We start from the raw sequence: 14,999 nt of genomic DNA, 5'->3' as shown, positions 1-14,999 counted from the left end.
CACTTTGGGACGAAGAATAGAGCAGAGACAAGAAAAATAAGACATTTTGAAGAAAAAGTGTTCCCCTTCGAAAACACCCTTGCCGAAAAACCTGACAAAACATGTCACCCACACCGAAAACCTATGGAAATATACTATCTTTTAACGTATGCGGCATCACAAAGTTGGCCGAGAATTAATCTCTCGACAAGCATATTTTCTTCAGGTTGCATTTTGGCTAAGGAATGTTTATACATACAACATTACACGTATATCCAGATATAAAGCCGAGTGTGTATGAGCATTGCGAGCACGTGACTTTTTGCATAAAATGAAGCTCATAGAAGCAAACCGTATTTTTAAATATCACTACATATACTAATATGGTTTGCTCTTATGGATTACGGGACTTGAAAAAATTTCTTGGGATGTTTAGCTTCGGTTCAACGTGTGCTCGAAGAATTTGTTCAGAGCTTCCTTGAGAACCAGCAAGGTTCAAGTATGGGGAGATTTAATGTATATAAATTTATACATCTTTTCAGCACTAAAATATCTCTAAACAGGCATAATATCAGCAATAATATTAGAATAAATAACTACTAATGTTTATAATTTCTTTTTCTAGGTAATTGTCACACCTCGACTTAGGGCCTAGGCGTGACACCCGTAGTTGGTACCTATTTTGAAAATATATCAGCGTTGCAGGTTATTAGCGGAAGTCTTTGGTTATAATAAAATATTAATTTATTTTGAAAACCTCTTGAATAATAAATATTCAAGTATTTGTTTTACAAACCTTTGTTTACTCTCGTTTACAATATTTTATTTATTAAAAACTGGGCAATCTTTATCTGCGAGCATCAATCTCCAAGAGTGACTCAAATGCCTTGCTACCTGTGCTATTCTTGCTTTCCTGTAATGAGGGGAAAAATACGTCAGCGATATGCTGGTGAATCGTTGACTCTGAAAACATTTGACTGACAAGATAGTTTTGGAACAATCTCAGCAGAAATGTCTCTTATTTCTGGGATCTTGTGCCACTGCCATACACCCACAATTATGGTTCTCCAAGAACTAATGTCCATTGGAGAACTTTCGTTATGACTGTTTAGCCTGCGGCCACGTATCTTGTGCCACTGCCATACACACACAATTATGGTTCTCCAATAACTAATGTCCATTGGAGAACTTTCGTTATGACTGTTTAGCCTGCGGCCACGTAGCCTTGATTGAAAGATTAGACAGTTATGTTTGGATCCAGACACAAGTGTACTCGGTATGAGTTGCTTTTATTTTCTACCTTGTGAATTAGGGATCACGTAATCCCTTAAAATTTAGAGATCACGTAATCTCATATTTGACTGACTATTTAAGATAAACAACCCATTTATCTGACTGACTGAAAAAGGTTTAACGTATTCACCTGTGATTGTGATTGTCTTTTCTGAATGGTGCGGTGATCTCGTTTGAAAACCCTTGTGAATGAATGATGATTGATCTATAATAAAATAAGTTTACATAAATACCCGGATCGTCTCTTGATCCAGCTAGAGACCTTTAGTCTGGTTTTGATAGCTATAAACCTTGACTGATCATTTGTTTGAATAAAATATTTATACTCATAATCTTTTCATTTGTTTACAAATCATGTGTTGAGTTTCTTCTTCATGAAGAAACATCAATTGATAGGTTTCTTCATCAAGAAGAAACATTGAATTGACTATAACCCTGGTATGTAAAATCTTACATTTCTTAGTTGTGAAGAAACTACTATATCTGCTTGTATGTAAAAGCTTATGTTTCTTAATCATGAAGAAACATTATTTTAACTATAACCTTTGCATGTATAAAGCTATTAAAAACATAATCGTGATCAAGGTTTTGGGCTATACCCCTAACTATGGTCTAAGACATATAATATAATAATAAAATAATATTTAAGAAGAACCCCTACCTTATGCGGTATTTGGAGTTTATATGCCTAAGTTTGTACGGGCAGCAATTCTACTTTCTATCGCGTATCGAGGCTCAAATCGTCAGAACTTCGGGGCTTGGAACGCACTACGAGGTCGACACGCTTCTCGATGCTAAGTGTGTGTGAGTGGTGGTGTTTTGGTGTGAGAATGGAAGTGCCGTGAGCCTCCCCTTTTATAGCCAATTTTGGGAACCATCGCGTAGCGCGATGGTCCTTTCTACTGGGGCATCGAGTAGCGCGACGTCAGGTTTTGACGCGTGGCATGCTGACTCAGCCCTAGCGTCTGTCACGTGTCCCCTGTTGCGACACGTGTCTGGTGACTCATGCAACTCCATCGCGTAGCGCGATGGTGATCTTTCTAGGCTCATCGCATAGCGCGATGGGTCCTGAAATCCGATTTTCAACTTTTGGTCGCTCGTCTTTGATAACTTGTCATTTCTTGATCATACTTCCATTTCCAAAAATACTAAAGCGGCCCTTATGCGGCGATGCGAGCGTGCGAAGTGCAAAGTGCGCCATCAAAACGCCAAATTACGCCCATCGCCCGAGTCCGTGTCCGTGTCCGTGCACGTCGGGTGCTTCGCACCCTCCGCTAGGACTATGGAGAGTGGTTAGCCACATTAAAACATTTATATGGAAACTTGCTTCCTTATAAAGAGCTTCCATTTCTTTGTTTGCTTCCATGTGGGATGAAAATTCCATTCCTTATTTATACCCATGGAATGCTTCCCTTTTTCTTTCATTTATCCATCTGGGATGGATTTTCCTACTTCCTTAAACATAAGATGCTTAATTTTTCCTTATCTTCATTTTTCACATTACTTGATTTTGAGGTTATTTAATCCTTCAACTTTCGAAGTTGACATTTTTAGTCCAAAATAAATATGGATTTTTCTAGGATGTTACAGTAATTATAGCCTTAAAGAATAAAGCGAGCTGTTGTATGAAGAAAAACAGAGAAAACTGTGAAAATCGACTCAACACATCCCATGTTGAAGCAAGGCATGGCCTTTTTCAGGCATATAAGGAAAAGACAAAATTCAAAAGTCCCAGGCCCATGTAACACCACCACACCCCATGGTCAATGTATAAGAGGAAAAGATAAAAACTGATGAAAACACGAACCATGTTGATCCCAACAAGCCCCATGATGATAGTACAAAAGAACAGACAAAATGAACCTTCCTAAGCTCACCACGGATCGTGGCCAGACGATACAAGTCGTGTTCTCTCACCTGAAGTACTTTTTAACAGCAGGCAATTAATACTATCCGACCAAACTCTCAACACGAGCCGTGTTCACTCAACACAGGCCGTGGTGAGGCACCCTTATCAACCTATAAATACCTTGCAATTCTTCATTAAATGTGTACACTTGATCACCATAAATACTCCATTAATTCACTTCACTTACCTCCTTCCACCATCATTAGTAAGGGAATTATCCCATTCATCCACCTTTTGAAGATCAAGGAGATTAAGCCTTTGAAGAAGTCATTAGCATCAAAAATTAGTCACCTAAATTGATTAGATTGTTTCAGTTTGATCATGTTTGTATCTATTACTTTGATGTATAACACTATGCTTAAAATTGGCTAAAATTTTATGGTATCATCTTGGTTTGTAATGAGTTTTAACCAAGGTTTAATATTATTACTTAAACATGTGATTGGTTTATAAAAAGTAAAGATTATGTTATAATTAACACTTGATAAGGAATGTTATATTACCTTTAAAAGAGACACCAAGTGCCGATCTTGATGATAAGCCGGGTAACTGCCTTTCTTGTAAGGCCTTGGTTGATAAAACATAAATCCTAATATGAACGTAGACCAAATGAAGCATTGGTAGTAATTAATCATATTTAAATTGGAAACGTTGACAAGGATGTGAAAATAAGTTTTTAATGTTAATCCACTAAAATTGGTTGGTTACTTGTCAAGTGAGTGTACAACACAATCTATTTTAAACAACTCTTGGGTGGCTATTACAAAGTTCTATAATTTTTTAAGATTTGTGTAGGTTAATACTTGGTAATTCAAGGTTAATCCTTCACAACTTAACTAATCTTAATTGATATGTTAAGTATACTACAAATGTTATTTTTACTAAAATATCAAGGACAACTCAATTAGTAATTTAAGTGATTGTTTCATCTTTAAAGTAAGTTACCTCATAAATACTTAATATAAACCAACTTGCTTAAATAAAATGATGTCTTTGTGGAGGTCATGAAGTTATGCATGTCTCTTTCTTTAACTGTCATGGAATAACATGACTTAGGAATAACGTATTATTCCCACATTTAATTACTAAAGCAAGTTTATATCACATGTTTACTAATTAATTGTTAAACCAAGTTAAGAGGAGTTTTTAACCAAGATGGTATAGTTTTATCCTTGATCATCTCTATAAAAATATAAAACTCCAAAAATATTGCCTTTAATTTATGTTTTTAAAATCCATTTTAAACTTACTTGTTAAACCAAAACCACTATGATGTTTACTTTCGGGTAAAAAAAATACAATGATTTATCAGTAAAAATTAAACAACTGTGTCCGTGGATCAGTACTTGGTTCTTACCTATACTATATAACATAAACAATAGGTACACCTGCCTATTTGTGTGTGGTCTAGTTATCATAAAAATCATTTTATAAATTTAAAACTTGACTTTGTGTACCCCTTTTGAAAAAGTAACACTTTTTCTACACCTCTACGCACGCATTATATGCTATGTAGGATCATGGAGACAAGGCAAGATGACCACAAGCAAACAAAAAGACAAACTCTTGTAAGGATAAAAAATGGTATGCCTTTGTCACACCCCCAACCTAAGGCGGAAATGCCAGGGTGCGAACCGTGGTTCACAGCTCACAAGTACTATCATACAGTATAAAATATGACAATATCTATTTAATTTATTTATTTTAGATTTTCAAATATGTGCACAATTTTCAAACATAACAATAACAATCCAAAACAAAATACAATTTAAATATTCTTTATTTTTAATGTCTAAATTCTTTCTATGTGTTCTTCGTCTTAGCATCAAATCAACTGATAATCTGAATATGCGTAAAAAATAAACAGAGATTTGTCAATAACGCATGTTGAGTGAGATAATTACCAGTTTTGACACTAATAATAGTATGTATAATAAATGATAAATGTTAAATACGCAAACAAAATAATGTGAGTAATAATTTATCAAACCGTGAGCAAATAATGAGTCAGTTGACCGTTGCCTTGCGAGGTGGACTTTGGCTACTATCAGTAGCATACAAATGTGATTGTCGGTTGACCATCGCAATGCGAACGAGCTTTGGCTACCATAACTAGCATATAAATTTGATTGTCGGTTGATCATCGCCATGCGAACGGGCTTTGGCTACTAAGACGACGTATGATCATACTTACTGCGATATATTATGATGGACCTCTCCGAATGCGATAAAATAAACACTTAATAAATAACAATTAGCATTTAATTGAAATACACACAATATTTACGTTTGCAAGTTTGTGTATATATATGATAAAATATGACTTAGGTATGCATATGTCCTCAAAACGTTTGAAATAGTAAAATAAAAGGGGAATGATATCTCACATTATTGCTTAGGCGAGTGTGCGAGAAATAAGAATAAAACACGATTAAACGAACAAACCATCGTTTAACGTGCTGACTGAGATAAACCGAACAGACCTAAAACTTATATAAATAAACTATGATTAAAACTGAGAACATAGCCACTGGAATCGATCCAAACGGATGTCTAGAACTCCGGTTATGAGATATTTAACGTTTAAGTGAAATGCTACTGACTAGAATCCGAATAGTGAGTCGAAAGTCGGTTTTTGGTCTGTAGTCTTAAAATCTTAAGGTAAAAATAAAAGTTTTCTGTACCAAAAGTCGGTTCCGACCAGAAGTGATAGAAATCGATTGGTCAACTTTGTTGACCGATTTGCCCATGAACGTGTCGGAGTCCAATTGACTACCAAGACTCCCTCAATCGACAAATTGATTGAGGGCCTTTGTTCGACAGATAAAAATCTACAATATTGAAGAAGACAACTTACTCCAGAGATGAATATAAGGATGAGAAAATCGTGGCCAAAGTGTTCTTAAAATTGAACGTAGCAATACGAAATTGATAAATTCTTGAAGAAGATGACGAAAGATTAGAGGGATTTCGTGGGTTTTGAGAGGGGAGCTAGAAATCAGTAGTTTTTGGGGTTTAGAGATGTGTTTTGATCAAGTATTATGGTTATAACTTGTTTATGATGTAATTCACCCAATTAGGAAACGAAATAAGCTATTAATGAGAAAATCAGGTATAATAACTATCAAAATTTGGCTTGGACAATAAGAAGATGAATTTGGGATCCGATATAACATTTCATGTAGATTAAGTTTCGTTAATTTAGTCAAAAATATCAAATATTTGGCAAAATTGGTCCCTGTACTTTCATAAACGCGATTTTTTGCCGTTTTAAGCGATTTTAATGGATTCTAAGGGCTATTTAGCATAACTGAAAGTTATGAAAGTATAAAATAAGTTAAACCAAGTTAAATATCAATAAATACAAGTTCTAATAGTTCTAAAGATTTGTAAGTGTACAGATTTGGTGTCCGCAGCTGTTCGAATAGGATAGGGGTTGTTTAGTCTTTAAATTAATGTATAAAGGCACATTCGCTAAGGATGTTTAGTGAATGGGCCTCATTCGTTAAAGACTAGACATATTCATTAATGTAAGAGCTCATTCGTTACTACTGTGTAACGAATGGGGGCTCATTCGTTAAAGTAATGCCCATTCGCTAAGGATGTTTAACGAATGGGAGGTCATTCGCTATGGGAAGCCTCATTCGTTAGTGATGTTAACGAATGAGGAGGACTGCCTATAAATAGGCCTTCCCTAGTGAATGTGCATAGTGATCTGTGCTTATTTATGTTTATGTAACGTTATGCTGTCGGATTCTTTCCAGGCTTAATGTATTGATCTCCATTAACGTATTGAATGAACACGACTTAACGTATCGATTTGCAACTAGATCTTGGCTCGTATAAAGTTTTTACATGACTGTAGTATCCTCTTGATCTGATGGTTCCATATGAATTTGTTGGAATCCTGAGGAGGCATCCATGAATGTCAACATCTCATGTCCTGCAGTTGCATCCAAATTGAATCTATGTGTGGTAATGGGAATGGGTCTTTGGGGCATGCTTTGTTGATATCGGCGTAATCAACAAAACTCTCCATTTACCATTCTTCTTATGGATTATCACCACATTAACTAGCCATCTTGGAAATTTTACTTCCCTTATCATCTCAGCCTTCAATAAACTTTTAACTTCTTGGATGACGATGTTTCTCCCTATTAAAAATTTCCTTCTCTTTTGCTCGATGGGCCTGAATTTTTTGTCTATACCAAGTTTATGAGTAATAATAATTTTTGATATACATGTCATATCTTCATGTTTCCAGGAAAAGGTGGATATCCTGTTTTTGAGAAAGTTAATCAACTAACTTTCATTATCCTTGGGGATTGCTGGGTTTTATATTTTAGACCGACGCATCGAATCATTATTCATTGATAATAAATATTAAATGTAAGTTGACAAGGAAAAACAATGAGTAGTTGAAGACGGTTTCGGGTGAATTAAATGAGTTTTATATTATTTTATTGGCCTTGTCCAAGAGGCAGATGAAGTGAAGACCAAGGCACAAGACCGCTACAAATAAATGATTAAATCATGTGCTTCATTTTATGTGTTTTTATTAAAGAGTTTGCCCTCGGGGAAGAGCTCTCTCTGGGTGGCCGAGCGTTTATGATTATGTATGCATGCATGTATGAATGTTCTTCATTGAAATCATTTGGCTAATGATATCATACTATTACATCTATATATTTTTGTTTCGATTAAAATTTTTCATCCTATTATTGATTGTTAATCGAATCGAACTCTCCACATCTGTCGATAAATCTTTCAAGAGTGAATACATGTTATAGATTGATCCAAGATCCGAGCTCGTTGATCACCGTTCGACACGGCTCGGATATTGTCAATTGGTATTATAGCGGGTTACCAAATCGTTCAGACTAACCGCTGAATTTGATTTATTTCGCTTTTGAATCCGCCATGGATGTTAAACTATGAAATTCGTTGAAGTTTTTGTGGGTTTTTGCAAGTATTTCGACAAGATTTGATGATTTGAAGCTGATTTTTGTGACTTGATTTTTGAGTTGATTAGTTTGGAGATTCAACATTGATTTCACATGTATATGTCAAATTTCATTCAGTTCTACATTTATCGGTTCGTTTTAGGTCAGATTTGTTTATATTTGATGTTCTAGATCTGAGTATTTGATGAAATTGGTGAATTATTGGTGATAAGATTATGATATCATGCTGATTTGATTTAATTTCAAGGTTCAATTTCATGTATAAAGTGTTCAATCTAAGATCTGAAAAATTGGGGCTCATATGTTCAAAACTAGGGATAAAAGTCAAAATTAGGTCAGATTGAAGGTTTATGTGATTGCAAATTTTTTGGCTTGAACAGATGCTGAATAAGCACATCAGCAGTTAATGATTTATTCCTCGAATATAGGTCTATTCTTGTTCATGAGAAGATATGAGTAGGATTCGAACAATTGTTGCTGATGTATAATTAGTAAATGTCAATTCCCAAGCAACAGCTACAGGTCACAAACATACGCGGGATATGTGTTCGAACAGTCTAGAGAAAATGTTTTTCTATTTATTTAGGTTTACAAGTTGTTCTAAACTGGTGTTGCTGCTAATTAATGAACAGATATGGGAGTTTTAACTGTTTACTGTTGAGTTTTATTATCAAGCAGTTGGTATGCTTCAAATAGTTTGCTACAACAGAGGGCATTTTCGTAAACTTTATAAGTACTTTTGCTGCTGCATAATTTATAAGTTTACTACTACATAATTTTTAAGGACATTTTAGTAATTTTTTTGCTGATACAAGTTTAATGCCGTCTGATTATGCTGTGCTATTTGCTGATTTGAAAGTGGTGTCGAACAAAATATTATTCCAACAGCTGTTGCAGCAGATTATTTCAGGGGTGATCTTGTAATTATGTGTTGAAACGAGTTTATTTGGTGATATAGGCTATTTCTTAACACTTAATTGTTGCTGAATCGAAGATTATTAAGTGAAAGTTTAAGTTGTTGATGCCTTGAGTACTTAATGTTTGGTTCCGAGTACCTATTGGTTTTCAAGAATACTCTCATGTAATTGCCTATTGGTTACGAGTAGTTAATATTTGTTAAATTTTATCTAAGTCTATAACTACTCAGGATGGAATTAAAGAGAAGTGGTCACGAGCACTTGTATTGGGCTCGAATACTTAAGATATTTTCTAAGTATTTTAAGTGTTCATGAAGCATTTGTTCACGAGTAGTTGTTCTTAATTCAAGGTTTCTTCACAAGTACTTGAAGTTGGTAGAAAATTATCTAAGTATCTTAAGTGTTCGTGAACAAAATGCTAGTGTTTGTGAAATATTTCAAGTGTTTGGAAAAATTTTTGGGGCAATTTACAGTAGTTGACTTTCAAAAGTCAAACGGGTCTAGTTCAAGAAATGAATGTATACTCGTTTATGACTTTTTGGCCAAGTGTTCTAAATGAAAGAAGTTTACCTAGGTCTGATTAACTGTTTGGAAGTAATTTTCCTTGCCAAATCAACTGTTGACTGTACTGGGTCAACGGGGGTGTTTTGTGAATTTTTGAAGACATTTTGAGCAAAAATTTGGCAAAATTCACCAAAACTTCACGACTTCAACAAGGTGCTTACAAGATCAAGGTGGTTGATTTTCAAGATCATTTCTTGAGTTGACCAAGTCAAAGTTTAACTATCAACTACAAAAAGATCATTTTAATTCATTTATTTTGAATTTTATCAACAATTCTTGATAGGGATGGTCAAGATTGTTTGAAATGAAAACTTTTATATTTTCACCTGCACTTGATTTGTAGACATGCTCGTTAATGATATTGCAATAAAATTGGGGGAGAAGAATTATATGGAATTTCATTGCAATTTTAGGTCGAATCAAGTGGTAAAGTCATTTAAATTGCAAAAGATGATCAAGATCGATTAACAATTCAATGTTCTTCAAAGACGTTTGTTGGTTTGTGAGTTCCCGGATTTCCAAGTACGTGTAATTATTTGGAATCTCTTCCTAAGAAAAGAGGTTACTTGAAATTCAAGAACGGGTTATAGTTTGATTCCGAATTCGGTTCTTAATTCTGGAAAGGTTTGAAGAGAGTTTGCAAAGCAAAAAAAGAAGCGCGCTTTTGAAGAAAGTTGGATTATTTGATAATCATACAATTTTTCAAGAACGACCCATACATTTGTATCCATTTTTTAGATAAGTTGCCAAACTGAGGAAAAAGGGATATGCTTATCGTGAGTGGGAGAATTTCATTGAAAGGCATTAGGTTGTGAGGTGATCGTGAAAGTGACTCGATGGCATCGGTCTAAGGGGGAGATTGTTGGGTTTTATATTTTAGACCGACGCTTTGAATCATTACTCGTTGATAATAAATATTAAATGTAAGTCGACAAGGAAAAAAACGAGTAGTTGAAGACGGTTTCGGGTGAATTAAATGAGTTTTATATTATTTTAATCGTCTTATCCAAGAGGCGGATGGAGTGAAGACCAAGGCACAAGACCGCTACAAATAGATGATTAGGTCATGTGTTTCATTTTATGTGTTTTTATTAGAGAGCTTGTCCCCAGGGAAGAGCTCTCCCCGGGTGGCCGAGCGTTTATGATTATGTATGTATGCATGTATGAGTGTTCTTGATGTAAATAATTCGGTTAATGAAATCATACTACTACATCTGTCTATTTCTATTTCGATTAGAGTTTTTCAATCTATTATTGATTGTTAATTGAATCGAACTCTCCACATTAGTCCATAGATCTTTCAAGAGTGAATACATGGTGTAGATCGATCCTAGATCCGAGGTCGTTTATCACGTTCGACACACTTTCGCACCAAGGCTCGGATATTGTCAGGAATACCGGTTCCTATGAGCACTTTTATGTCCGGATTCTAAGGGTCTAGTTGTACTTACTTTACATCATGTTCGTTTGCCTCCAAGACATCATGCACCCTCTTCTGTAATTGCTATGCTTGTTTTGCCTTTGTTGTCGGCTTCATCGATGAAGCATAGTTGTCTTTTGCTTCATGTTGATCGCTTTGAATCTTGAGTACTCCCCAAGGTGTCGGCATTTTCACACATTGGTGGCATGCTGAAGGGATTGCTTTCATATCATGTATCCATGGCCAGCAAAAATAATATTAAAGGAAGTTAGAACATCCATAACACAAAACTTTTGAACAGAATTTACTCCGTCGACATAGACAAGAAGTTAATTTCTCCCATTGTGCTTTTAGCTTCACCACTAAAACCAACTGGGAACAAGGATCTTGTTATGATCTTGAATCCAGGAATATTCATCCTTTTTAATGTCTCTAGTTGGATGATGTTTACTGAGCTACCACCATCTACTAGGATCTTGCGCATAAAACAGTTAGCAACACATACAGTAATAACCAAACCATCATGACGAGGATCCTAAACATTATCCCGATCTTCTTCACTAAAGGAGACTTTTGGTTGGTTTGACAAGGTCATAGTTCTTGTCGGTCCTTCTAGCCTTTTGGCCTTGGGGGTATTTTAGCATTTCTTTTTGCTGCTAAATATGAAGTTCCACATATGTCTGATCCGCCAGATATGAAGTTTTCTATCCCTGCGCCTGAAGGTGGGGATTTTGTCCTTTTTCGAGCCTTTTTGAGATTCTGACTCCTGTTATTCTTTCGTCCTAGTAATTCTATAAGGTGGCTCTGGTTTACAAGATAACTGATTTCTTTTCTTAGTGCAATACAATCTTCTGTTATGTGACCAAAGTCTTCGTGAGAGGCTGTAACATCTCGGATTTTTCATATGTGTATTCGTTTATGTTTAAACCGATTCGGGAATGTAATTTGAATCTTGTAAAAACGTTATACGAGCCAAGATCTAGTCGCAAATCGATACGTTAAGTCGTGTTCATTCAATACGTTAATGGAGATCAATACATTAAGCCAGTAGAGAATCCGGCAGCATAACGTTACATAAACATAAATAAGCACAGATCACTATGCACATTCACTAGGGAATGCCTATTTATAGGCAGTCCTCCTCATTCATTAACATCACTAACGAATGAGGCTTCCCATAGCGAATGACCTCCCATTCGTTAAACATCCTTAGCAAATGGGCATTACTTTAACGAATGAGCCTCCTTTCGTTACACAGTAGTAACGAATGAGCTCTTACATTAACGAATATGTAAAGTCTTTAACGAATGAGGCCCATTCGCTTAACATCCTTAGCGAATGTGCCTTTATACATTAATATAAAGACTAAACAACCCCTATCCTATTCGAACAGCTGCGGACACCAAATCCGTGCACCTACAGACTCCCCCTTGTCCGTAGCTGTCGAATGCTTTCCAATACTTTAGCATCCAATACTTTAGTCTTCAATACTTTAGCGTCGAATACTTTAACGACGAATACTGTAGGTTCCCGGACGGATCTTACACGGGATATCGCTATCACGTAGGTGCGGAATCCCTGCGTAGGTAGTTACGAGCGTAGAATACGAATAACAATCACACGCGATACAAACGAACACGTTATGTATTATAACTTGAAACACGTCTATTACAGACTCTCGACACGTTCACTGAACTACTGAATAACACGTGAATAACCAAAACACTAACTGACTCCTCTCTCGTCACCTAAACAAAACCGTCGGCTACAGTATATATAGACACGACAACTTCGCCCGATATGTTCAGGCTAAGTTGTCCATAACTTCGCTCGTTCAACAAGTTCGCCTAGGCGAACTTGTCGACAACTTCGCTTGTTCAACAAGTTCGCCTAAGCGAACTTGTTGACAACTTCGCTTACATACATAAACATAAACTTAAACATAATTACATTACAGACTCGATTACAAACGCTAGACCATGAACTACTGACATTTATGTACCAACAGACTCCCCCTTGGCAGTAGCTTCATGTCTTGATCTTCAAAGCTTGTGTCTTGTAATCTCTCGTCTTCTCTCTTCATCTCTTCAAGCATGCACTCCGTGTCTAACACATACAGAAACCAACTTCTGGTACTTCTTAGCTTCCTCTTTCCAAGCAGGAATGTAGAAAATCTTCTTAGCATGTAGTACCTGCAAATCAGCTTGAGACAGATTGACTAAGTGCATAGGATCATACACTCTCATGATCTCTTGCTCATCTTCATCCTCCATGACCGCTTCAGCAGTTTCACAATCCACGTACCACCACTTCAAGTCTTTTAAGACGTTCTTGGGCATCACCTTCATTGGCACTTCTTTTAAATGACGGACTGGTTTATACTTCATAACCATCCATGGTTTGCCGTCTGCCCTCATCCCTCTATCTTTGTCTTCTACTAACTTCCCTTTCTGAGGCTTCAGAAGTTCAAACTTTTTATCTTTAATGGCCTCCTTCCAAACAATTTTCCCAATTACTCTCGCCATGTTATCATCGCTTCTGTTTATCAGCCCCAGTCTTGCTAAGTCTTTCACCTCACACTCCGGTAAGGTATTCAGGGATCTTAACATCTTCTTGAAGTACTGAATGCCGTCGTAACGTTTGATCACAAATAGTTTCAACTCTTCATCGTACAACCAGCATATGATTCCCTTCTTTGATTCTGCATATCCCTTTATATTATATGACTTTTTGAACATCGTTGGTACTGCTGGCTTCTTCGTCTTTACAAACCACTGAGCGCAGCCTTCCTTCCAGTTTGGCTGATCTTCCCACTCGGTGTTGTCAACTGCAGCATCTTCACATATAGTCGACTGTTCAACCACAGGGATCTCATGCTCTACATTTTCTTCAACAATCTCCCCTTCTTCTATCACATTCTCAACCACAATTTCTGCACCAATCTTTTCAATCTCATCGATTGGCAGAACATCATCTTCATTCATCAACTCATCATCCTCTAACATATCGTCTATCTCTTTCAGCGCATCAATCATATCATCAACATCTTCAACCACATCCACATCATCACCAACAGCAACCACATCATCACCAGCTGCAGACTCCCCCTCAGCTGTGGAAGCCCCAAGAGCTATAGTAGTTCTTGGCAACTCACCACCTGTACCTTCCGGTGCATTGGGATCATCGTCTCGGTCTTCTCTTCTTTTGGTCCTCAGCTCATCTCCTCTACAGCTCATCTCCCCCTGAGATGCCAAGAACACCTTCAAGGCATCTATAATTTTCCCGTGCTCAGCCAGGAGGGATGTCTGCAGTTGATTTGCTTCCACTAGGCTTTGAATAGTCTTGGACTGCTCAGCTACAATCCGCTCTAGTGAAGCTATTCGTTCCGAGTCTGAAGTGGGCGTGTCCGCAGGTGGTACCGTACCCGATAACCCTGCAGTAGTGGTGACCGTAGACTCGACAAATCGTGCTACTACCACCGATGGAGTATGCGTTTGAGGTGGTAGAGACACAATTGCTGGAGTTGACGTCTGGACGGCGGTGATCGATGGAATGTCAGCCGACGATGTAGCCACTACGGGAACAACCGTAGCGCTTGTACTCGATACCTGCACAGAGGTAGGAACAAAGGACATACCAGACAGGGCAGGCGGAGCAAAACGTACCAACCGTGAAGTCTCTCCAGCTTCTACACCCATACCTGTCCGTTCCCTTCGTGAACGCTTTCTCACCAGCTGCACTGCTTCTTCTTCATCATCTTCCTCGTCGTCGTCATCAACAATTCGCTTTTGTTTACCAACCGTTCTCTCATGCGTTACCATCATCCTTCTAGCCTCTTCCATCACATCATCAAAATCAGCCTGTGGACCCGAGACTTGAATATTATCTTGTGGATCAACTCGGTCCATATCAAACATTCCTTGGCCTCCCAACATGGCATCAAGGTCAATCTC

Source organism: Bidens hawaiensis, unplaced genomic scaffold (genome assembly GCF_021521415.1).
Source record: "Bidens hawaiensis isolate Kalapana, Puna unplaced genomic scaffold, B.hawaiensis_p1.1 tig00003902_1, whole genome shotgun sequence".
Classification (NCBI taxonomy): Eukaryota; Viridiplantae; Streptophyta; class Magnoliopsida; order Asterales; family Asteraceae; genus Bidens; species Bidens hawaiensis.
Note: the sequence above shows the minus strand (reverse complement) of the source record.